General features: G+C 40.6%; 1 long non-coding RNA gene across 1 annotated transcript; it reads right to left on the bottom strand.

The window, feature by feature from the left end:
- Positions 1-510: 510 nt before the first annotated feature.
- Positions 511-17401, bottom strand: LOC135463533 (uncharacterized). The gene is made up of 3 exons (XR_010443551.1): positions 17266-17401; positions 2006-2155; positions 511-1218 (listed from the first exon to the last, which is right to left on the bottom strand). It is a non-coding gene; the product is annotated as an uncharacterized LOC135463533 (long non-coding RNA).
- Positions 17402-27037: the final 9636 nt, after the last annotated feature.

Below are 27037 nucleotides of genomic sequence, written 5' to 3'. Positions count from 1 at the left end.
TTATTTTTATATAGTTTTGTGAGCAGAGTTAAAGTCATTCAAACATTTGAATTCTAAGGTGGGCTTTATGGACCATATTATCAGAGTTTAGGAACTTTGACGCCTCTGGAAGTTTTTTCAACTCTAATCACGAAACTGAATGTTGGCAAATCTCTTTTTACCCATGAGATTTTTACTAATGAAAAGATTCCCAGAAATTCCTTCCTTCCTTGTGAACATCAGGAAAAACTGTAATGTGACGTCAAATTTCCTAGATACTGTCAGTATGACTCATAAAGCCCACCATAGTATCCAATTATTTGAATATCTTTCAACACTCTTTAAAATATCTGAAAAAATAAATGAAAGTATTTATACACATAGTTTTCAGTCGTCTGTATGATGAACCTTAATTCATATTTTGGCTTTCTTTTACTTTAACGTAAAATGTTTTTTTTTGTCGCATTGACAACCCACATATTTCCAAAGAACAGTATGTGTGTATGCTTGACGTTTTATGTCGTACTTTATTTTTCAATCTGTGCACGTATACTGTGTCTTCTTGTGGCAAGGCGAGTCCATGCCGCCAAAGTGGTGTCACCAATGAAGTATCATGCCGAAGAAACCACTCATGACACGTCACACAGTCACATTAAACTGACATTGGGCCAACCAGTCCTGTTTTCTTGCTCTAGCCTCTGTGTGCTAAGCGCCAAGCGAGACAATAAAACAGTTATCATTTTTAAAGTCTTTGGTATGACGAGTCTTTGGTTTGATCCCAAGGTTTGACGGTATTCTAGGCGGACGCACTAACCTTTAGGCCACCGAAGCAGTCATGAAGGGTCAGCCACATTGTTCCTCCATCCTGTTTCTTTGCTCTAACCTCTAAATTTTGAGTGCCAAGGAAGGCAGAAACAAGTACCATTTTTAAAATCTTTGGTATGCCCAAACCCAGGTTTTGACGCAGATCTCTCGATCTCCAGGCGGACACTTAACTATCACGCTACTGATCACGCGGTCAGCTATGATCTATGGGATGTTACACTGAAAGTAATGTGTGTATTTTACCTGAGGTGTAGATTTGCATTGCTGAGATGTCACCTGGATACAGTTCCACTTGAAGATAAGAATTTTCCTCGAAGGGTGATTGATACGCTGTGTCCAAAAACCCGTCAAAAGCCCGAGCAGCAAAGACACCAAGTTTGGCGGCTGAACCCCTTTTTTTATAAGCAATATTACCTGTAACCCCCAAGAAGAGACAACACCATATATATATATATATATATATATATATATATATATATATATATATATATATATATATATATATATATATATATATATATACAATTAAAACACAAATAAAATTTGTTTTCGATAGTTCTTTAATGATGTTCTCAATGCAACCAAATATGTTCCAATTCACCAATGTATTTATAAATGTTTATAAAGTAACAAGAACTAGCCGGTGGAATAATTTACCAATCGAACTAAAAAGTCTTCATTAAAACTATGTCTTTTATGCAGAGTTTAATTTTTTTTTAATTTTGTTTTTCACAAAACTCTCGTTATTTATTTATTTCACAGTGCAGGCAGTACATATTATATTCACCTGTTTATACCACACCCACAACATATATACACTAGTATATGTTGTGGATGAATTGGTCTTATTTTTATTTTTAATCAGGGATGTAACATGCATTTTGGGGATTTATTCCCGCCAGTTTATTTTTTATACCGCATTGTAATGCGACGCATCCCGAAATAATTTTATTAAATGTTTATTTTTGTACTATATATTACAATCGCCTGTATTGTAAGCTGGGGAATACATAATCTGCCCGGTTACATCCTACCATAATGCCGGCTGCTGTCATATAAGTAAAATATTCTTGAGTACGACGTGAAACACCGATGGAATTAGTAAATAAAATTAAACTTGTTCAAGTAAAGTGCATCTCAGAAGAGCAAATTGTAGAATTTAACAAGTCTTTAAATATCAGATTTTCCATTCAGTACATACTTTTCTGACAGAATTTTCCGCTCCACCCTTCCTGACATTCACTTTTGCTGCATCCGTTATCCAAAAAATGGCTGGTCGTACAAGCAGGATCATTGTCTTTGCAATGACAGGAAAATTCGCAGGGTGAGAACCTCCTTGATGTGCACTGACCTGAAATCAATATAAGAAAAGACAACACTTGACTAAATGTATATATGCAACGATACAATCTCCCACATAGTTTTTTTTTAATGAATACCTTTTCACTTTTGTGATGTTGTATAAAAAAATAAGACATCACGATTAATACTCAACAAAATCGCTCATATCTAAATTTATTTATTTATTTATCTGATTGGTGTTTTACGCCGTACTCAAGAATATTTCACTTATACGACGGCGGCCAACATTATGGTGGGAGGAAACCGGGCACAGCCCATATCTAAAGGGCCACCCGGTTATCGGTTTTAATCTGTTACGTACGAGTTATTTCTACAGTTTCCACTGACGTCCTGTTAACCCAGTTTGGCCTTTAGCCAAACGTGCATAGATCATGAGACACCAGCAGTAAGCTAGGTGTCCATTTCTGCGTGTTACATGTGGAAAAGTTCGTCAGTAACTTGCCAAAGGTCACTTGTTTAACCTAGTCCTGCTTAACAGTGCCTTCGCTCCGATATGATTTTGGAGTCACTGTACAGTGCAGTGATGCATCCTTGTATTTACTTTCCTTGGAATAGCACCAGTGGCCATCGTGTCCGGTATTTAATTTATTTATTTATTTATTTGATTGGTGTTTTACGCCGTACTCAAGAATGTTTCACTTATATGACGGCGGCCAGCAATATGGTGGGAGGAAACTGTCTGGGGGAAACCCACGACCATCTGCAGGTTGCTGCGAGACCTTCCCACGTAGGGCCGGAGAAGAAGCGAGCATGAGCTGGACTTGAACTCACAGCGACCGCATATGTGAGAGGCTCCTGGGTCATTACGCTGCGCTAACGCGCTAACCAACTGAGCCATGGAGGCCTCTTCCAGTATTTGAGCAATGACAGGTGTCTTTTGTACGTAGCATTTGGCCGTGTTTAAAATTTCGCAAAACTGAACTTGTGTGTTAACAGAGGTGAAGCCAGTAGTGCTCAACTATCAGTGAAATATTGCAGTAGTTGTAGACTTCAAAATAAACTATGTTCAGGGGGCACTACTCCAAAAAATATTACATGTAGATATAATGGTGCATGATGGCACTATACTGACTACAAAATCATACCGGAGCAAAGGTACTGCCAGGAGAAGGTTTAACCTGTGAGTGCCTCTGTTATAATAGTCCCATGCAATAGCCCAGAAGCCTCTCATCAATGCGGTTGCTTTGAGTTGTCCAGCACATGTTGACTGCCTCTCTGGCCATACGAGGAAAGGTCTGACAGCAACCTGCGGATGGTCGTGGGTTTTCAGCCGGGCTCACCACCATAATGCTGACCGACCTCGTATGAGTGAAATATTCTTGAGAACGGCGTAAAACAACCGCAAATAATCAATAAATGTGTTAGTCCCGTGCTTAACCGGGCACTCTCACCTTATGACAATGATAGTTTAATTCAGTATTTAACTGAATTTGACGTTCTGATATTTGATGGTCACCTTGACTTATTTATTTATTTGATTCGTTTATTTACGTTGCTTGTAAAGAAGGCCATGGTGCTGGGGGGTGGGTGTGGGGGTGGGTGTGTAATTTGCTACCATTCAGCAATTTACATGAACATTTAGAATAAAACACTAACTGAGGTAAGTTGACAAGAGGCCGTGTTTCACCGGTAACGGGTGGCCACTCGTCAACTATCACACTGTCGTCGCTGCTCTGGATTTACTCTCTATGCTGTACGTTTTTTGAGTATTAAACAGCTCCGTGATCCTGGGTCAGTCCAACAGCCTCTAGCCTATATGGGACTGCCTTTCAGTGTAAATTGACCACCAGGTGCCAACAGATCAAAGGCGAATAAAAATGCGAGAGAGTCGATCCAAAGGCTGACTACCAAGTTGTGGACCGAAACTAAGAAAGCCTGCCATTTTCAAAAAAAGTTTCAAGAGACTTTCTTCTAAACTGGCCATATATGGTCAAATGTCAAGTAGGGATGAGGTCACTAATTTGAGGCTAAAATCCAAAACCTATATAATCATGATTTACCAACTGATACAAGTTAGTCCACTGCACATACCGCATTCCACGAGGAACGACTTCAGCCAGAAAACACTTATCTGAGATTTGTTCATCTTTTAGACATAATGCATCCCGGACACATAAGATTACTCGAGTCATCGGCGGGAGTATCATCCCGAGATACAACTGTATTTCCCATTTGAGTATTCCCTATTGACAACTGGTGTCTCTTCTTCTACACTATGGCGTCTTCCTGACTCCTCTTGTGTACTGTAGGATCTTCCCTACTGACAACCAGTACCTGCTGTTGTGTAGTGTGAGGTCTTCTCTATTGACAAGTGGTGCCTACTCTTGTGTAGTATGCGGTCTTTCCTTTTGACAACTGGTGCCTGCTGTTGTATATTGTGGGGTCTTCCTTATTGACAACCGATGCATGCTCTTGTGCGGTGTGGCGTCTTCCCTATTGACAACGGGTGCTTTCTGTGGTATTGTGGGATCTTTCCCATTGACAACAGGTACCTGCTTTTGCTGAGTGTGGCGTGTTTTACATTGACAACCGGTGCCTGCTGGTGTGTAGTGTGGGGTCTTCCCTACTGAGAACCCGGTTCCTCCTCTTGTATAGTGTGGAGTCCTCTTTATTGACAACCGGTGCCTGCTCTTGTCTACTGTAGGATCATCCCTATTGACAACCAATACCTGCTGTTGTGTACTGTGGGGTGTTCCCCATTAACAACCCGGTGCCTCTTCTTGTATAGTGTGGGGTCTTCCCTACTGACAACCGATGCATGCTCTTGTGCAGTGTGGCGTCTTCCCTATTGACAACGGGTGCTTTCTGTTGTGTTGTGTGGGGTCTTTCCCACTGACAACTTGTGCCTTCTGTTGTATAGTGTGCGGTATTCACTATTGATAAATGGTGCCAGCTCTTGTATAGTGTGGCATAATCCCCATTGACAACCGGTGTCTGTTGTTGTGTAGTGTGGGGTCTTCCATATTAACAAGTGGTGTCTCCTCTTGTGAAGTGTGGGATCTTCCCTACTGGCAACCAGTACCTGCTGTTGTGTAGTGTTGGGTCTTCTCGTTTGACAAGTGGTGCCTTCTCTTGTGTAGTGTTGGGTCTTCCCATTTGACAACTGGTGCCTGCTCTTGTATAATGTGGCGTCTTTGCTATTGACGACTGGTGCCAGCTCTTGTATAGTGTGGGGTCTTCCCTCCTGACAACAGGTGCCTACTCTTGTATAGTGTGGGATACCCCCTTTTCACAACTAGTGGGTGCTGTTATGTAGCGTGTGGTTTTCCCTATTGACAACTGGTGCCTGCTGTTGTATAGTGTGGGATTTATCATATTGACAACTGGTGCCTCATCTTGTATAGTGTGAGGCCTTCCCTAATGGCAAGTGGTGCCTCCTCTTGTATAGTGTGGGGTCTTCCCTATTAACAACTGGTGCCTGCTGCTGTATAGTGTGGGATCTTCTCTATTGACAACTGTACAGTATGGCGTCTTCCCGGCTGACAACTGGTGCCTGTTGTTGTATTGTCAGGGGTCTTCCCTATTGAGAACTGGTGCCTCCTCTTGTATAGTGTGATGTCTTCACTATTGACAACCGGTGCCAGCTCTTGTATAGTTTGGTATCTTCCGCATTGACAATCGGTTTCTTCTGTTGTGTTCCGTGGGGTCTTTCCTTGACAACTGGTACCTACTTTTGTATAGTATGGCGTCTTCCACATTGACAACTGGTGCCTGCTGTTGTGTAGTGTGGCGTCTTCTGCATTGACAACCTGTGCCTGCTCTTGTGTAGTGTGGCGTCTTCCGCATTGACAACCAGTGCTTTTTGTTGTGTATTGTGGTATCTTTCCCATTGACAACTGGTACCTGATGTTGTATAGTGTGTCATCTTCCCTACTGACAACCGGTGCCTGTTGTTGTTGTGTAGTTTGTGGTCTTCCATTTTGAGAAGTGTGCCTCCTCTTTTGTAGTGTGGGATCTTCCCTATTGACAACCGGTGCCTGCTCTTTTGTACTGTAGGATCTTCCCCATTGACAACCAGTACCTGTTGTTGTGTAGGGTGGCATCTTCCCTATTAACAAGCGGTACGTGTTCTTGCATAAAACTGAGTCTTTCCTTTTGACGACAGGTGCCAGATCTTGTATGGTGTGGCCTCTTCCCTACTGACAACCGATGCCTACTCTTGTATAGTGTGGGATACTCCCTATTGGCAACTGCTGCCTGCTGTTGTGTAATGTGGGGTTTTCCCTATTGATTTACTGTTTTATTTATTTATTTGATTGGTGTTTTACTCCGTACTCAAGAATATTTCACGTATTTGACGGCGGCCAGCATTATGGTGGGTGGAAACCGGGCAGAACCTGGGGGAAACCCACGGCCATCCGCAGACTGCTGGCATACTTTGCCACGAACGGCCGGAGAGGAAGCCAGCATGGACTCACAGCAACTGCACTGGTGAGAGACTTCTGGGTCATTACGCTAAGCTAGAGCGCTAACCAACTGAGCCACGAAGACCCCTTTTTCCCTATTGACAACTGGTACCTGCTGTTGTATAGTGTGAGGTTTTCCCTATTGACAACTGGTGCTTCCTCTTGTATAGTTTGAGGTTTCCCTATAGACAAATGGTACCTCGATCCTCTTGTAGAGTGTGGGGTCTTCCCTATTGACAACCGGTGCCTGCTCTTGTTTATTGTGAGGACTGCCCCACTTATAATTGGTGCTTGTTGTTGTGTAGTGTGGGGTCTTCCCTATTGACAACCGGTGCCTGCTCTTGTTTAATGTGAGGACTTCCCTATGGACAACTGGTGCCTGCTGTTATACAGTGTGGCGTTTTCCCAATAAACAACTGGTGCCTCGATCCTCTTGTATAGTGTGGGGTTTTCCATATTGACAACTGGTACCTGCTGTTGTATAGTGCGAGATCCTCCCTATTGACAAATAGTGCCTCGATCCTCTTGTATAGTGTGGGGGTCTTCCCTATTGACAACCGGTGCCTGCTCTTGTTTATTGTGAGGACTGCCCCACTCATAATTGGTGCTTGTTGTTGTATAGTGTGGGGGTCTTCCCTATTGACAACCGGTGCCTGCTCTTGTTTAATGTGAGGACTTCCCTATGGACAACTGGTGCCTGCTGTTATACAGTGTGGCGTTTTCCCAATAAACAACTGGTGCCTCGATCCTCTTGTATAGTGTGGGGTTTTCCATATTGACAACTGGTACCTGCTGTTGTATAGTGCGAGATCCTCCCTATTGACAAATAGTGCCTCGATCCTCTTGTATAGTGTGGGGGTCTTCCCTATTGACAACCGGTGCCTGCTCTTGTTTATTGTGACGACTTCCCTATGGACAACTGGCGGCTCGATCCTCTTGTATAGTGTGGGGTTTTCCATATTGACAACTGGTACCTGCTGTTGTATAGTGTGAGGTCTTCCCTATTGACAACTGGTACCTGTTATTGTATAGTGTGAGGTCTTCCCTATTGACAAGTGGTGCCTCCTATAATGTGAGGTCTTCCCTATTGAGGGGTCTTCCATATTGACAACTGGTGCCTGCTGTTGTATAGTGTGAGGTCTTCCCTACTGGCGCCTCTCTTATACAGCGTGGCGTCTCCTCTGCTGACAACAGGCGCCTGCCTGTTCTTAATGGAGCGTCTTCAGTATTGCAGTAGAACAGTAGGCATATGTGGGGAAATTTTTAACCAAACCTTCCTGTTTTTTTTAGATAAATTGACAAATCTGAGACTGGAAGTCACCGGTAATTTTTCACATATTGTGCTAATATACAGGCGGAATAACAATTTGATTCTAACTTTTACTAGTCAACATCTTTACATCAGCTGTTCATCACTAACTTTCCTTCGTGTCAGGGTGACACAATTCACCCCAATTGTTTTGACGGCTATAATCACAAACAAGCGCTATTTACTATACTGTTTTAGGCATGTATTTCATAAATCACAAGTAAATATGTATACATGTGCTTAACATGTGCCATATAGTTATAACTTAACTCTTGACTGCATAGCATTTTAATATCAAGGTAAAACTTTGCATGTCAGACTGATTGCGTGAAGGATTAGTACTTTACACCTAATCATTTTCATGTTAGGTTTGGTAAAATTTGTTCGGCCAAGGATGGCCCCAGTTAAACCAATGTTGGTTTGGGGCCATCATTGGCCGAACACACTTTTTGACAAACCTAATGTCACAGCGATCTCGGACTACATCTAAATATGAGTGTATGAAAGAGCGAAAAGGTTTAGGGGCAACCGCTAGAGGCGTTTGCATTCCAATCGCTGTACACGGGTACGGGTTCAAGCCCGGTCTTGAAATTTGAATATTCACCCGCTCACACCACTTGCGGGGCCTTGGTGACAATAAATGGTCCACCGGGCACGTGTTCTCGTTTGCGCAATCTCGCACCGGCTCGTTGAAGATAACATGTCTTCCAGCAATATGATGTGCATTTTTGTATGTCATGTGTGGGTGTGTTCGTCAGTAACTTGCCAAAAGCCAGTGGATTACGCCAGGCACTTCGGTTTCCCCCACCCATGAAGATCATCATGGTACAAGTGAAAACTTCTCCACAATGGCATTAAGGAAAGATCCAGTCAATGAATAAATATTTACCGACATGGACTCGTCCAGCCACAAGTAGTCAGTGTATGTACATACATTAGTCGCTGAGTGGGTAAATTCTTATCGAGCATCGCAATTACGATATTAACTGCCCCAAATTTGTCGGACTGACGGAAACATCCGCGCATTAAAACTTCCCACCTATAAATCTACATCATGACCTCAGATCTTCCCAGATTAGTTTCCACATTTACTGTTCTGAATCGTTACCTTCATTAACTTGGCTCCTGTCGGCAACACTGAATGCCACACAACGACATGTCCCATGATCTCAAACTAATTCTGAAATCATATCACCTCAATATGCCGGAATAATGAAGGCCATAACATCACAATTAACACCAATGTAGCGACGCATCCACAAGACAGAACATCACAAAAAGCCATTGTCGAATCAAGTGACGACGTTCACAAAATTAGATCCTCTCTTTTCACACTACTTGATTGTAGCTCCTTCTGTTCATTATTAACATACAAATTAAAGCTAAGAATTCCGATCAAGTTTTAATGATGTATATATTCTTGAGTTTAACCCAATAATTCCAAGAGTCTATCTTTTCCGGACGATAACGAGTTCGGCGGACTCAAACTGAAAATGTCGGCTAGCAAAGTTTAGCTTGCTGCCAATGCATCGGGTACATTTGTGATAATTGTGACTTTATGATCTTTATTATTGACGAATAACTTGGTGAAATCAAGACAGAATTACTTCAGAGTTAAAGGAAACACGATTTTGTAGCACACAGCTTTGACATATTCAAGACAACACACTCGAAAAGACAGAGTTCCAGGTAAGTGAATGGAAGACAACAGATCTGTATTTATGAAAGCTAAGCTGAGAAAAATGAAATAAATTTAAGATCTAACTCTGGAACTGATACGGTATAGTCTCGGAATACGTGATTATTTTTTATGAACAGACATGATTGACACGGACTTTTTCGGTTCGGCAAATCTCACAACAGGTTAGTTAATTACACTGACCACATGGATGACGTCGATTTATGCTTGGGAAGTTTTAATGCACCTGTGAACAGCGGTAGGTGTTCCTTAACGTCAGTTCGACAAATTTGGAACCGTTTCATTCCGTAGCTCTCGTAACTACATTCCTCGATGAAAGTTGCCCTACTCCGCCACTGGTTCACACATCTAACACACATCCTCGTTGTCATACAACTAAAAAATTGTTAAGTAAATACGACGTAAGACCCTAAGCATGTGCATACATACATACAGTGTGACGAAACCCTTCATACATATTTTGTTGACATTGTGATGTACATGGAGTTTCACGGATTACCCTAAGATTGTTCTTATTTTCCCATTTACGCTGTTTACATACCTTTATTGCGTAATTACACTATTTTTACACAACAACTTCAAACTTGTAGAATTTGTTTAAAGTTAATCAATATTCACCTCGTGATTTGATTCACTGAGAATATCGTGCGAAGATCGCCACATTGTTTACATGTCACATGGGATGCAGCGAGAAATGGAGCTATTACGTGACAATGTCTTTGAGGAAAACAGCCGTTTCAATACTGTGGTCAATTTCGTTAATATTTTAAGTAATATACCACATGGTTTCTGTGATATGAAATTTACTATTAGGGCAAATATATGGGAAAATACAGAATAGATTAGAGGTTATGTCCAGAAACCGCCAGGTGGCTATGCTTCACAGTGATTGGTTAATATTTCATCGACAGGTGGCACTTTTCGCGCGAGGCGCGAAGATATAAATTTGGGAAGGAAACGTGATCTTCACTTGGTCTTTGGCTGAGTCGTGTGTGCAGTCACTACAATGTGAGTACACTGAATTAACATGCTCTTTCCATACGCATGAATAACAAATTTGGAAAAAATACGGAAATAACATGGACCTCAGTCAGCAATAATATTCCTCAGAAGCAGCTCGGGGTAGCCGGTACCAAGATTTAATTTACCCATAGCACAAACTGGGGGTAACCAATGACGAAACTACGGGAGCTCGTCTAGTAGCTGAAAAGCTAAGACGTTAGCACCCAGTGGTTACATGTCACTAAGAGTGAATTAAAGGTGGCGTTTATTAGGTAATATTACCCAAATCATCTGTCCAGTCAAGGGATTCATGCCATGGTAACAGAAACAAACTCGGGGCAAACATACATGTATATTGAAGCATCCACAGTACTCCTACCCGTGTAAGAATCCACATGCATCAACGTCGCACGTTAATTTGAACGGGAAGGGTTTGGTTTATCATACTGATAGAGGTGTGAAAACTGCAGCCCAGTGGCCGTGTAGTTATGGAGGCGGTTACATTTCCATTCTATCGGCGGATAACTTTAAGCATTGCCCGTGTTAAGTTCATTTGTTATACTCACCGGGTAAATAAGCATATCAGAGTTCTTCCGACGCATCATTTTCCTGTCTAATACAAGATCGGGTAACAAGTGGAGGTCTGACCAACACGCACTGATCAAGAAGATTGAATTTACACAGGAACTGCACATCTACTGGTATACAGTGACACAGTACACGAATACTCCACCCCATGATATTTCTCGGGGTAAACTACGCTGCAACTTGGCGTACATAGGATTTCACAGTTACCTCCCCTTATCTAACCCAACTGATAGATGCATAGGATGTGATTTACTTGTGAGCAGGTCATATTGTTTTATTTCATGTTACAAGGCGGACATTCCTAAATGGGGATTGCAAGTGGCCCGAGATGGAAGCGGGTAAGATTATCTTATTCGAAAGAAATCGATTTTAATTCCATTCAAATTTTAATGGTTTGTAACTTTGTTACAGACTAAATGCGTTCATTTACATTTCAAATTCCACATTTGTTTCTTAAATATTAATTAAGTCAAGATGCGTATTTCCAGTTGAGAGCCGGTGGTGTCAGGACTGACTATATAAGGGTGGCAATTTAACGGTTTCCTTCAACGAAGAAAGGCGAAATAATTCAATTAAATCGTCATCCAGACGGGGTATATTGAGATATATATTCGAGATACTCGGTTGACTCTAACAATATAGGCTACGTACTTTTCATTTGCGACAAAGTAACATTTTAATATTTAAACTTAAAACATTTTAAAGCTGTTGCTTTCTGCATTCTCACAGTTTTGTATTAAGCGTCATCATCCGGTTATCATTTTACATATGCGCATGCGCATTCACTACATTTGATGCGGTTTAATGCTAATTAGATACTGTAACCAAAAGTCAACACGGCGGAAAACAATATAGCCCATTACATAGTCCAGACTGACAGACAGGCATGCAGACAGACTGACAGACAGGCATGCAGACAGACTGACAGACAGGCATGCAGACAGACTGACAGACAGGCATGCAAACTGATAGACAGGCAGACAGACAGACTAACAGACAGGCATGCAGACAGACTGACAGACAGGTATACTGACAGACTGACAGACAGGCATGCAGACAGACTGACAGGCATGTAGACAGACTGACAGACAGGCATGCAGACTGACAGACAGGCATGCAGACAGACTGACAGACAGGCATGCAGACTGATAGACAGACAGACTAACAGACAGACTAACAGACAGACATGCACACAGACTGACAGGCATGTAGACAGACAGACAGACAGGCATGCAGACTGACAGACAGGCAGACAGACAGACTAACAGACAGGCATGCAGACAGACTGACAGACAGGCATGCAGACAGACTGACAGACAGGCATGCAGACAAACTGACAGGCATGTAGACAGACTGGCAGACAGACATGCAGACAGACAGAGAGACAGACTGGCATACAGACAGACAGACAGGTAAACAGACATAAACAGACAGACAGACAGATACATAGATAGATAGACAGACAGACAGACAGACACACCGGTAGGCACACCGGTAGGCATACAGACAGATAGGCATAGAGACACACAGACAGGCATACAGACAGACACAGATGGACAGGTTTACAGAGAGACAGTTATACAGACAGACAGGCAGGTAGACAGGCACAAAGCCAGACAGAGGCAGACAGACAGACACAGGTACGCATACACACAGACATGCAGACATATGGACAGTCAGAGACAGGCAGGCAGGACAAACAGACAGACCTTGTGACCTTGTCGTTGTTCAGGATTCTACATATAACAAAATTTATTGGTAGTGGCAGTGATATAAAGCCAATGTAAACAGCGGCGCACGCGCTATGAGTAGTATGCTCGGCAACGCAATATTTAACCAGTGTGACCAATGGAACTTTTTAAGTTACGTTAAGCGTAGTTGGGCTATCAGTTTTTTCAGTGAATGTATCAGAAGTAATAAAGCTACGCTATTTCAAAAGGCATACAGACAGACATGCGGGCAGACAGACAGAATGACAGGCATAGAGGCAGACAAGCATAGATAAACAGATAGGTAATAAACAGACATAAACAGACTGACAGACAGGCATACAGACAGACAGAGAGACAGACTGGCACACAGACAGACAGACAGGCACACCGGTAGGCAGGCATACAGACAGATAGGCATAGAGACACACAGACAGGCATACAGACAGACACAGATGGACAGGTTTACAGACAGACAGACAGTTATACAGGCAGACATGAAGACATACGGACAGCCAGAGACAGGCAAGCAGGACAAACAGACAGACAGTCAGGGTTAGACAGACACAAAACAGACACACACAGGCAGACGCTGTAAGTAGTATTCGCGACAATTACTACTACTAACTACTAACAATTGTGACCAGAACTAGACGTAGAAGGGATTTCGAGAGCGCACACCTACAACACAGCTAAATATGCAATCCCTTTACCCATCCCAGTCCCCCATCTCCACCCCCACTAGAGACAGGGATATCACTCTGCATGTCTGTAATATTCATCAGTGGGGGAAAATTGTTTAAGAAATTCCAAAATCCGGACACCGATCCACAACTTAATGTGTTTGTCTTAATTACGCTCGTGTACTTAAGGCTTAAATATATGCACTATATATATAAGTTTCATCCTAAACCATTACTTTTTCAAGACATATAAAAAAGACAAACATACAAACAGACAGACCGACGGTAGGACAGTCATACAGACAGTCATACAGACAGACAGGCAAACAGACACACACAGACGCTTGCACAGACAGACACACGCACAGAATCACAGACATACACACAGCCATACAGACAGACACACAGAGACACCCACAGAAACACACAGACTAATAAACGCCGTCAAAAACATGACCTCCTCAGCGGAGTTAATAAATCCAGTCCCTTTAACCAGTCAGGCCTTCCTCAAATGTGGTACCGTATTCAAAAGATATAGCATGGTACTACAACACGTACTTGACTAATATCCGGTTGGAAATGTAACCCCGTGTACTGGCTGCGTGCCTTATGTGTATGTATTCGAAAGCTATTTTACTATTTGCACACTTCAAGTCAATATATGACTCAAAAACATGAGCAATGTGCTGACAAGGGTATACTTCCTGGTCGAATTAACAAATGATAACTATTACAATACTGATATGTGTTAGCTGCGTGATGAATAAGCCTGGTTCCCAACTTTTTAATTAACATTCACATAAACTTAGTATTTCTGAAAGTTACGATAGGAAGAATTAAACAGACCTCAGATCTACTATATGTTTGTTGGATATGTGTACATGCTTGTTTGTTTGTTTGATTGGCGTTTTACGCCGTACCGGTACTCAAAAGTATTTCACTTATAGAAGCGCGGCCAGCATTATGGTGGGAGGAAACCGGACAGAGCCCGGGAGAAACCCACGACCATGCAGGGTATCTTTGAAATAAAATCATGCAGTTGTACAGACGAGGTATAAACAAAAGTGCTTTTTATTTATTTTTCATCTATTTGATTGTTGTCTATAATGCCATTCATAATCAGGCACTTTACACGTACACGATAACGGGTAGTTTTATGGTTGGATGCCAGCGCGGTGCAATAATCCAGTAGCCATTCACCAATGCAGTGGCTGTGAGTTCAAGTCCAGCTCATGCTGATTTCCTCTCCGACCGTACGTGGGAACAGCAACGTGCATATGGCCGTGGGTATGGGCGTTTCAACACTAGTACCTTTACACAACTCCGGACTGGTACATTGCATAACATCACATGACCTCTCCCCTCTCAATAATGGAGCCTTGTTTATAAAAGAAGAATCACTGCTTGTCCAAGCTTACAGTTAGATTCTCATCACTTAAATATTCATGGAAATTAAATGGTCATTCTGACAATGTTATGATTTAAATAACCAACGGACAAGTTCACTTTGAGAAATGCTTATGAAGTAACCCAATGTCAATGATAGAAAACGAGCATATTTGAATGCAGATTAACGCTGGCATTACTGGCCATGTTAAATCATGAAATAAATGTTCATTATAAATCTGAAATGTAGTAAATGTTCATTTCACCACATGTGAGTAAACTACTGATAATAAACTTTAATTTAGCTTTAACGTTCGAATGTCCAGTCCATCAGGTGGTTTTATTCTACGACCTGATCTGGTGTGAATTGATACTCTTGTAGCCTGTGGACAAGGAATTTGTGGAATCACGGAAATGGAAGGTCGCACCCGTGCTGGAACGATTGTCGACTCGTTGGTGGAATCTGAGCGTCCCTTCTGACTGTGCGGCGCATTTAGGCATGCTCAGGTTTAGCACAGAAAAGAAGAATCGCTGCTTCTCCAAGCTTTTGTACAGAAATTTTGTACAGATTTCTGTACAAAATATGCAAGTGAACGCCGAGAGCGGCGCGTGCGTTGCAAGGGGTGTGCAACAGTGAGAGTCGCCTACACAACGGGGACTCCAATTTAGAGAAGGGCATATAACATTTTTACTTCCTTGTCGGAAACGGACATCTTATACACCGATGCGGAACATACTATGCACGACAAATTCACGTGACACATGTATACAATGGCACGTCCGGTTCGGCCATGACTGTACCACTTTTAATAAAAAAGTGTAAAAAAAAAAAAAAAATGGAAAAAAAGTCAAAACAATTTAATGTGCACTGCAGGACTGTTAAGCATATAAAACTACTGTGAAGAGTAAAAACCCAGGGCATCTCCAGCCGTGTAGCATCTCAAAGGTAGGTCACCTTTTGTGACACCATTTGTCACGTGTATGCGCTTTATATTACAATGCATATGTCATGGACAAACAAAGTGTTAAGGAAACAGCAAGTTGTATTTATATGAGGAGTCATTAGGTGTGTGTACATATACCGTGCCTTCTTGTGTCAGGGCGAGTCCATGATACTGAAGTACCATTCCGAAGACACCAGACATGACACCCCATTGAGTCACATTATACTGACAACGGGCCAGCTAGTTTTGTTGCCTTGCTCTAACCTCTCAGTGGTGAGCGCCAGGCGAGGCAGCAACAAATGCATGTCTTTGGCATGATTCGACCCGGATATGGGGGCTGGAGAAGAGGGCTTGAGGGTCCGATAAACAAACTATTGTGTTGTATATGCCAATTTGTCCTGTTGTTACATTTGCAGGTAGCATGTTGTCCCTTATTTCTGTTACAGTACCATAATATTACTTAGAAAACATAGTATTACATATGTGAAAGACTAGTTTTTGGATTAGTTTATTTGCATTGTTGTTCAACGCCATACTCAATTTATTTGATTTGGTGTTTTACGCCGCACTCAAGAATAACGCCATACTCAATTTATTTGATCTGGTGTTTTTCGCCATACTCAAGAATGTCTCACTTAAACAATGGTGGTCGATATTGTATGTGGAGGAAACCAATGTAACCGGAATAAATAACCAACCTTTGGCAAGTCACTGACGAACTTTCCCACATGTGACATACAGATTCACTGGTGCAAGACAAATGGTCTTCAACCAACTTTACACTGCGCCAATGATCACGCGGGCGTCGTTGACAGCATATAGTTATCAACACCTTACAAACAGTGAGAGTGAGGAAATTTACAAAATCTCTGTCCACGCAGGGCAGGTTTTCAACTCGTACCTGAATTGTGTGTCCTACCGACTGGAATGTAAGATCATAGTTTTAAGAAAGGATTTCACTGTATACAAGTTAGTCTGTGCGCCCGACCACTTATAGGCCTTATGTATCCACGCGCATGCGGGGTTTTGTGTCCAAACAGCACTGATGGTATTATGTACAGGTAATATACCTTAACTATGCACAACTCTGACGATCTGTGAATTGAACTCTTAATTAATTACATACTTTACAGTTAAATCGGGTAAGCTCCAAACTGACAGAGTTAATTATAGTTAATTATATTATAGTTAATGGAACCCATACATGTTATTGAGACCAGATTGCTAGATGTAAAAAGCAGTAGAAAAAAGTTCCTGGTTTTACACTATTCTTCCAGCGGAGGCTCGTGTCCAGATCTGTATATAGGCCTTTCGCCTATATATAATAAAAAAAATATACGTGATCGTTGCATCCAATAGTTCTAAAATCTTACCTTGAGTGTCGAATGGAATGGTGAAAACGAAGACTATCCAGTACAACATCCAGTTAATCATAGTGAACGCCTGTGTAGTAAAAAGAATCAGTACGGATCTGTTTAAGCCTGTGTTTCCTAGACAAGCCAGTAAAACGCTCTGGAGTGTGATACGTAAGTATGGTATATATGTATATATATATATATATATATGCAGCGTTATCAGCCCAAGTCAGCTCGACCAAGGAAGTGTATATACACCACTGTAAGTACCACAATGTGCATTGTGCTTGTATAAAAGTCGGATATCCAGTAAAATAAAAATTTTCGCCGGTTTCCAAGGAATTCCTATATGCATTTATTGACTGATTTTGTTAAGTATATCAGAAAGTCTGTTGCCTGAGTAATTCTAGAATGTATTCTGTTATTGCAGCAGATTATTCTCGGCACATATATTCTGTTAATTCAATCTTAAAGAGTGTTGACTAACAAGATTATTACGATGATTATGACATAGTATTGTGTTATAATAACAGAATGCATTCCAGGATGACTCAGATAATAGATTCCCTATTAAAATTACCGGACATGCGTGCACATGAAGTGTTGGTTCAACCCCGGAGACAGGAAAGGCGAGATTAAGCCAGAACAATAAGGCTAAAACTGAAGGTCTTGTTTTAATCAACATACCACAAATTTTAAATGAATGCTGTGTCGAATTATTTTAATATACGAGCCCCCATGCATTTTCTGCAACATTATACTAAGATAATCACTTGTAATATATTGAATTAGGCAAAAGCAGTTACGGATTTTGAGATGTATAATATATTTCTGGTAGATTGACTGTGAATCATCAGGCTTTACTTCCCACCCATTAAAATGCCATGATAGCTAACCTTTACATTGTAAATAATGATGATCTTCGAAGTCTGCTTGTGATTGGTCAATAATATGAAGGGCCGAGAAATATAAACATGAGAGCTAATAAGATTGTCCTTTTCGGCAGTTGAAAACTTTGATAAAAATCGGGAGAAGGTGGAACTTTCACTCCTTGGCACTTGGCTTGAGCTATAGCGAAAAAAAGAGTTGTGTCTACAATCCACCATATCAATACTAATGCTCATATAACAGTCGAACAAGGCCAGAAGCACCCTATCGTGCTTATTTCTCTTTACTCTTAGAACATCGTGACTTCATTTTCAATTCTGATGAAAAAAAAAAAAAACCCAACCCTTTGCAATTCTTCTTACAGCATAGAAAACCGTGTTCCCCGTTCTGACGAGAAGAATTCACCTATAACACTTTTAAGTTTTTAAGAAATGTTTATTAATATGAACTTGTGAAAGGACAATATTGATATTAACCATCGGTCTACTCTTGTGTCATATCATAAAATCTTCGATGTGTAGTGGGTTAGTTTGAGGCAGGCATGGATTAGACAGAAGCAGAGATTTATTTATTTATTTATTTGATTAACGTTTTACACCATACTCAAGAATATTTGACTTATACGACGGCGGCCAGCATTGTGATGGCAGGAAACCCACGACCATCCGCAGGTTGCTGACAGACCTTCCCACGCACGGCCGGAGAGGAAGAAAGAAACAGAGACCAGCTGGGGCCGATTCCTCAAAGCCAGTTTTGAAAAGTTAAAATTTGAAATATGATTTTAGTGCTTATTTTTTAGCCCTGTAAATTTAGAATTTTGACCAATATTATAGCAATGCGTCAAAATTTCATTTTCCTTTACCGAAATCTGAACACTTTGACAATGTTTAAATTTTGACTTAAGTCAGAAATATATGGAATCGTCCCTAAGATCTTACTGCGTAAAGAACGAGAACGCAGCACGAGAAAATGACGAAGTCTGACGTGTGGGTTGAGATGTCTTTGGTTTGCAAAGATGATGAGACGACATCTTAAAAAGACATTGCAGTTTTGACATTGGTGTATGCATACAACTGAAACCAAATCATCTCGGCATGATATCATGGATGGAACTGTCGTCGATGACATTGCCCAGAGCATCACAACACAAGACCACATCGTATATGATCCTCATGTCATCGCATTAAAACACGGTGTATGCATGTAGGATCGACTACACATGTATATTAAATTCAAAAGCTTCAGCTGTGAAGAAGTCTGCATCAACAGAGATTTTCGTGAGTGGGTATTTTTTCTTTTCTTTTTTTTTTGGGTGGGGGGGGTTGTTTTTTTTATAGGGGGTGGGGAGGGGGTTGTTGTTTGTCCATCAGCTTTTTCCCCCAAACATAAATATCAAATTAAAAACCTTCATGTTCAGCTCATTAGTCATCACAAACTCAATGCGGATATGAACGGAAATCCAACAGTAGGTACTACACACAGATACGAGTCCTAAAACCAGACACCCCTTCCTGTCAATCACGGCCACGTGCGTGACCATTAAGACCGTGAATTGAGGTTGATTCATTTGACCTTCAAGACCCCGCACTCTCTTCATTTGCATACACATAACTGCGCAGGTACCGGGTGGTTGAATTCCTCATCCGACGGATGACACAACCCAGGAAGTTATAGCTGATATATCGCCAACGAGCAGCGTGTTCCACAACGAGGCCTGAAAGACACCAAATTTTTGAATGATTAAATGGGGAATTTCTATAGTTTGATACGAAAACTGTGTAAAAAAACACTTTGGTTTCCTTCACCAATAAATCTGACCGTCACCGTGAAAACTAAATACATAAGAACAAACAAAAGTGTCACCCACCTAACATATATGGGTGTTACAAATAAAAAGGCGTTTCTATAGGCTTACAACACAAGAGTATGAATCTTTTAACTAATGGTATTTCTGAAAGGAATCATGAATCCACTGCATATAAAATGAATCTATAGATATGTCTAGGGGCCTCGACGGCAGAGGTGCTTAGCACGCCCGCGTGGCGCAATGACCAAGGAGCGTCTACCAATGCAGTCGCTGTGAGTTCAACTCCAGCTCAGGCTGGTTTTCCACCCAGCCATAATTCCGAACATAAGTCAGCAACCTGCGGATGGTCGTGGGTTTCCCCCGGGCATTGCACGATTTCCTTCCACCATATTGCTGGCCGCCGTCGTATAAGTGAAATATTCTTGCGTATAAAACCAATCATATAAATAAATAGATATAAAATATATGTTAACTAATAGTCCAAGTTCTCTTTAACAAACTGGCCATTTGTATTGTATCGTGTTAACGACTTTATTTTGGCTATGATCATTTATATATAGGCTTATCAAAGCAGAAATGAATGAAGATTATCAGTCATCCACGTAATTTAAACCATAATTTACATAGAAGAAATAAATCATTTCAACTGGATCTTTATATTTATTTGATTTAAATTTTTTTTTTTAAAGTTATTCATGAAATGAAATCTGGTTTTCCTCAATGCAGCTATGTACAAACCTTGTCGCCATTGTATACGTGTATTATAATTATTGTCTGTCTGGCCTTAAAGAACCATCGAACAAAGAAATACATAAAATTAATTGACAGTCGAAGGCCACGCCTCCAAAATCTGCACACTTTCAGGCGAAGGTACCGCCTCCAGAATCTGCATAATTTTGGATGAAAGCCACGCCTCCAGAATCTGCACACTTTTGGTGGATGTCATGCCTCCAGAATCTGCAAATTTTCGGGCGAAGGCCACGCCTCCAGAATCTCCACATTTTGGGCTAAGGTAACGCTTCCAAAATCTGCACATTGCTGGACGAAGGCCACACCGACAGAATCTGCACATTTCGGTGGAAGGCCACACCTCCAGAATGTACACATTTCTGGGCGAAGGCCACGCCTCCAGAATCTGCACATTTTGGGTGAAGGTAACACCTCCACAATATGCACACTTCATCACCAAACAAAATTTAAGAAGCTGGATTTTCACACTTGGTGGGTGGGGATGGATCCAACACATCAGTCCTCGTGACAACGTTACTTTTCATTTCATTCCCGGTCAATTGTGACGTCTTGGCGTCGCAGAAAGATTGTACATTTGTAACCAAAGAGTGGGGACACCTGGTGATTTGCAACAACATGGTTGTCAATTTCATGTTCTTGTCTGACTGTTCGGAGAGGCCTGTTATACTACCATGCATCACAAAGTGAGCGTTCAAAATTGCATAAGACTTTGATTTGCCTTTATACAATTTTAGGCTCTATATATAGGCGGTAACGCTTTGTTATGTTTGAACGCCTTGTATATAGGCCTACCCAAGATATTTGCTGGCCTTCAAGTCGGATAATACCGGATTAGTGTACAGTTTTCACTTGCTTAAATAACAAGCTCATGCATTGCACGCCAGCTGGTTGGTTAGGAAATGCATGCTTTCTAATTGTAGATTTATATAAAGTGCGAAATGCCTACTGGTTGGCTAGAAAACGCGAGACGCCTTTTGACTGGTTAGGCCAAGCCTGATAACTGGTTATAAAAAGCCTTCTGACTCATTGCAAATTAATCAATAGCAGACAGTATATATTTATCAAAACCCATGACATCAAAGGCCATGTCTCGTATATATTCATTTCAGAAGGTGTGTTCACCTTGAAATTAGTAGATGTATGAATTAACGAATGAATGAATAATTACAGCTTAACGCCATTTCGGCACTATTGCAGCCATGTCGAGGCGAGAGAAGACTTTTAAACCAGTAGACAGGAGATGGTTTTCGATGCGACAATGAGTAATCAAAAATCAGCTAGGCCATACATGAGTTAAAACCATTGGAAAATATAATATATATATTTATTATATATATATGTACAATTGGCTAGAAAATCATATATATATATATATATATATATATATATATATATATATATATATATATATATATATATATATATATATATATATATATATATATATATATATGTTATTCATATATATATATATATATACACGTGGCGTCGCAGGTAAAAGGGTGGAAACTCAAAACACACACATATGAATCTAAACGCTCACAGACCACATACTTTTCCTCGGTTGTTTCCCTCGAATGGGAATAAAATGGAAAATGTTACTGAAACCAAATATTCTTGTAACATAGTAGATTGCTACTGCAAGATGGCGATGTTGACGGTAAATAATTTCGCCATACTGAAATTACATTTGCAAAATGTAACAATAGCTATCAGTAGCTCTACTAGCACATTTCTAGGGCTACCACATTCCAGCCCTACCACATCGCTATGGTTTAACCTGGCGGTAGATGAGATCGCACTGAAGCGCTTTGAGCTTAAGAAAAAAAATATATTTTAAAGCCGAAGGAGAGGACAAAGAGTAATGAAGCTTATCACGGATAAGGATGCGGTTTACAGTTTTGCCGCAAGAATTTACTAGGCCATTGAATGAAATCAGTATACAAATCGTGTACCATGCTACAAGTTGTCCATAATCAAAGTATGTATCTCCGTTGCTTATTGATTGCAATGAGCCCAGATTAAGCTCAGTTTATACACAATTATGAAACAGGGTACCACAGATCTGGAGGTTCAGAGATCTGGAGGTTTACACTCTTTGTTCACCTTATATTTACTTATTTAAATGGTGGTTAACGCCATACTCAAGAATATTTCACTTATACGACGGCGGCCAGCATTATGGTAGCGGGGAAACCCACGACCATCCGCAGGTTGCTTGAAGACCTCCCCACGTACTACCGGAGAATGCCGGTATGAGTTGGATTTGAACTCATAGCGACTGCATTGATGAGGGGCTCCTTGGCCATTGCGCCGAGCTGGAGTGCTAACTCCGTGGGCCAAGGAGGTTCCCCTCTCTGGTTAGATATACCCAGTATATGTATGTACAATTGCACTGATATCGAGCCAACCAGTCTTTTTTTCCTAATTATTAGGCCACTATTTTCCTAACTATTAGGCCACCGAAGCGGTCTACTATACTGTAGCCTTGTATGTGTAAATACAGCTACAATACCTGTTAAATGTAACAGTGCAGTATATAGCTGTATTATGGACTTATTCTGTGTTATCTAGCGCCCCTGGGATAACAAGGATCAAACAGGCTGAGGTTCAACTGACCAACAAGGTGTATAAACATTCTAATATTAGGAGTTATTCATTTTGGTAAACTTATAAAAATATATAAAGAAGTGTGTGTAGGCCGATAGTACTGAGAAAAATATATACAGAACTCAAGTCCAGGACCTTCTATCCGGCGCCTGGAGTAAAATGTACACTTTATAGTATCGCAAATTATAACATTTACTGACACCGTACATTTTTTGCAATTCTTCATGTAACTGTCATATTAAAGAATCTGATCTGTGTCAACGCGATTGTTTATTCCCTCACAAAAATCGCAAATCGCAGTTTGAAAGCCAGACTGTTACGCCTCGTTTCCGTGGTTAGGAGCTTTGACCCAGGTATAGTTCCATCCAGATACAAGTTAGTCAGGGCCCGGTCGTGTCTGAGAAGTTTTGTAGGCAACCTGAGGATGGTCATGGGATTCCCACGCGCTCTGCCCGGTTTCCTCCCACCATATTGCCGGCGTAAAAAGTAAATATTCTTGTATGAGTTCGGCTTCAAACCCTAATCAAATAAATAAATAAATACAATACAAGATTATAGTTTTAATTTGGCCAGTGAAGTCTTCAATCATATATTGTTTCTATATAAAGTGTTAAGCACAGTGTCCAGGCCCAGAAAACACAAAAATGAAAGACCAATAAACACTGTCTAGAAAAGCTGTCCGATTCAGTGTGTCCAAATAATTGCCCAATCGAGTAAAATGGTTTTAAAAACATCACAGGTTTGTATATAATCTATGCTTACCAGATGACATTGATCTGGGTGAAGACTGATGACGATAAGGGGTTTCCCTTCCTGGTGTGAGGTCACATCCTCTAGGGCCTCCATTCCCGGTGGCAACCCAGACGGGTAACTCTTCAGCGGGTCTGAGGTCTGAAACACACACACACATACTGGTTAAACATGCAACAGAGTGTGAAATCTGCCAAAACAAATAGGTCATTTTATTTCAATTAACTGATAATTAAAATTTATATTTAAAAAATATACATGTATAGTGTTTGTACTGCGAACGATATTGAAATAAAGCGCTCTCTGACAGTCCAAAATGTACGGAGTAAGCCAAGGTCCTTAGCCACGTACGTGTTAACCCTCCTCTGTGAAAGCTCTAACCGAACCGAATGGCAAGAACTGGATTCGATACATTTACATGTGAACATCGGCGTTAATGTTCAGAGATTTCCTGTCGAACAGTTTTCAGTTACTAGTATTTTATAACCGCTGTATGCATGTGTCGTTGTGGACACTGCTTAGATATGCCATCGGGATCAGTTCAACTGTATTCCTCATAGCCTTCGGTAGTAAAATGCGGACAGTGCATGTACGGCTGTTGGCGATGGCTACAAAATCCTTCAATCTTGTGCTGTAAATCTACGCAAACCTTGACGGTCAAACTGAATGGAAATTTAAAATAAATAATAATCACATGCTTCCTCGACGACCTATTTTTACAACTATATGCAGAGAAGCAAACCGTTTCGTCAAGAGATTTGATATGGGGGAAGGTGGGACAAAATGGAACCGTGGGGCAAAATGAAACTTTGAATGTAAGAATGAAACCTGAAGTAATGAATGGAGCTCCACATGGTCCTATAGCTTCATGCTACAAAAGCGGATGGAAGAAACTTTCCATTTGCACAGAATGGTTTAAGCACTTCGCGAAGACGTCTGGCGCCACCAAAGACAAACGCGTCCTTTTTATACCAGACAGACATTCCACATACACTAAGAATATCGATGTGATCGACCTACCCAGAGAAAACGGAGTTGACTTGCTATGTTTACCGCCCCTACCGCTTGATGTGTCTTTTATAAAGCCTTTATTTGTGATTTTTGTGTCTGATTGCGAACATTAAACGTCAGACTTTTTCAACTTATTATGAATGTTTGCCTATTGTTGCGGGTTTGTTTCGTTGTCATTTCCTCCAACAAAACGAATGATGTAAACAAAGCAGTGATTCCTAGCTATGTTTTCCGACGTGAAGAATATCCGAATCATATTTGTGCTAATGCTGAAGTGAATAAATTTGGACTCTACTTCAGATTTTGAAATTTTGTATCCTCTTGTGTACCTGTGTGATATGGAACATGCGTTATATTTTGTCCCAGACGGTGTACCAATTTGCCCTATATATCAGGCAAAATGGGAAATTCGCAAAAGAAATAAATAAAAAAAAGTGCTTGTATTAATATTTTTTAATCTCATTTTAACAGTTTATATAGAGGTAGCTAATTATGAATAAATACTAATCCCGTAAGAATAAAAAACAATCCGTAATTTTATATCCGTCAATTAAGAACCACGACTGACACAGAAACTCACGGCGTGTATAGTTTTCTGTCATGACGACCCCAGGTCGCAATTCGCAAAAGCCCCATTGTTAAAGTAAAAGAAAACTGAAACATGAAGTTCAGCAGACAAACAACCGGAAACTATAAATTTAACGTGTTTACACTGGCCTAAATTATACTTTCATTCACCGGTAGAGCCTAGCTGTATTTCTTCTTTCAAGTTTAATTTATTTATTTATTTTTTTAATTTAATGACAAAGTAGGACTTCAGGGGAAAGTTAAATGGGTCCGTTTCCATTCGTCATAGGGTTTGTTTTGGTCAAAATACAATTATTCTGTTAAAAGTAAATCATCCCCGTGTTCATGAGGGAAAATGTCTGGAAAACACGAACAACGAATAATGAGCGCTCCCTATGTAACTCTTCTTTACGGAGGTGAGAAAAGGCTAGTCGGACATTTCAGGATTTCTGCTGTCTGCGATTACTCTGGTTTTATGACGCTAATTTTTGTTCTTCTGCGGTAATTTCTCTGTCGTTCTTTCATAAATCTGCATGCATTAAGTTGTTTTCTCGTTATACATCTCATGATTTCAAACATTTCCTACTTAATTGAAGATCTACTTTCAACAAAGTCAGTGAGCAGGTAAAACCAGAAATAGAGTCTGTCTTTGTTCCAAATGTTATCATGTGGGTCAATCCCGTAACTTATTTCGTCTTTTTTCCCGGTGCTGCTAAACGAAGTCGCACTGATTATGGAAATTATATTTAATCATACTATTGAAAAGAGTGAATATTATGTTATATACATATTTCTGGTCAATTTGTGCGATATCTTGCTATCACGTTGTGCGTTTTGATTTGTTCCCTTTAAATTATCTCCCCTTGCACGTCGTCCTACATTAGGGCTTCATGCGCAGTTAAACTACATGATTAACCCAGGATATTGCCGTAATCACTGTTCCAACTTTCATTTCACTTCGGCTGGCATGCATGGCATACATTTGACTACCCAATGCTAGTTCAGGGAGTATACTTGTTGCCAAGTTTACTTGCTAAAATTGTGTGTTTTGAACTTAATCTTTTTCAACTGTATATATGTATGTGTGGTACATTTATGTAGTCTTTATGTATGTAGAATGTGAACTGACAAGTTGGGTTTATATCAGCTTGTATGTCAGTATCAGTAAATATTTTAAACTCATCCTTAAATTTGCTCGATCAGGGTTTTCAGGCTAAATAGTATTACTGCATGTAGGTAGGCCAGCATTCTGAATCCAGTGTTTTGAATCTGAAATGAGGAATTATTATTTATTAATCTGATACAAACCCAGTGATGGGTTGGAACTTTCATCTCTGAATGTTATTTATTTATTTTTATTTATTTATTTTGTTTTTATTTATTTTTTATTGTGCAGATTTGAAGTGC

This window comes from Liolophura sinensis, chromosome 3 (assembly GCF_032854445.1).
Source record: "Liolophura sinensis isolate JHLJ2023 chromosome 3, CUHK_Ljap_v2, whole genome shotgun sequence".
Classification (NCBI taxonomy): domain Eukaryota; kingdom Metazoa; phylum Mollusca; class Polyplacophora; order Chitonida; family Chitonidae; genus Liolophura; species Liolophura sinensis.
Note: the sequence above shows the minus strand (reverse complement) of the source record. Positions and strands in the feature narration are given on the sequence as shown.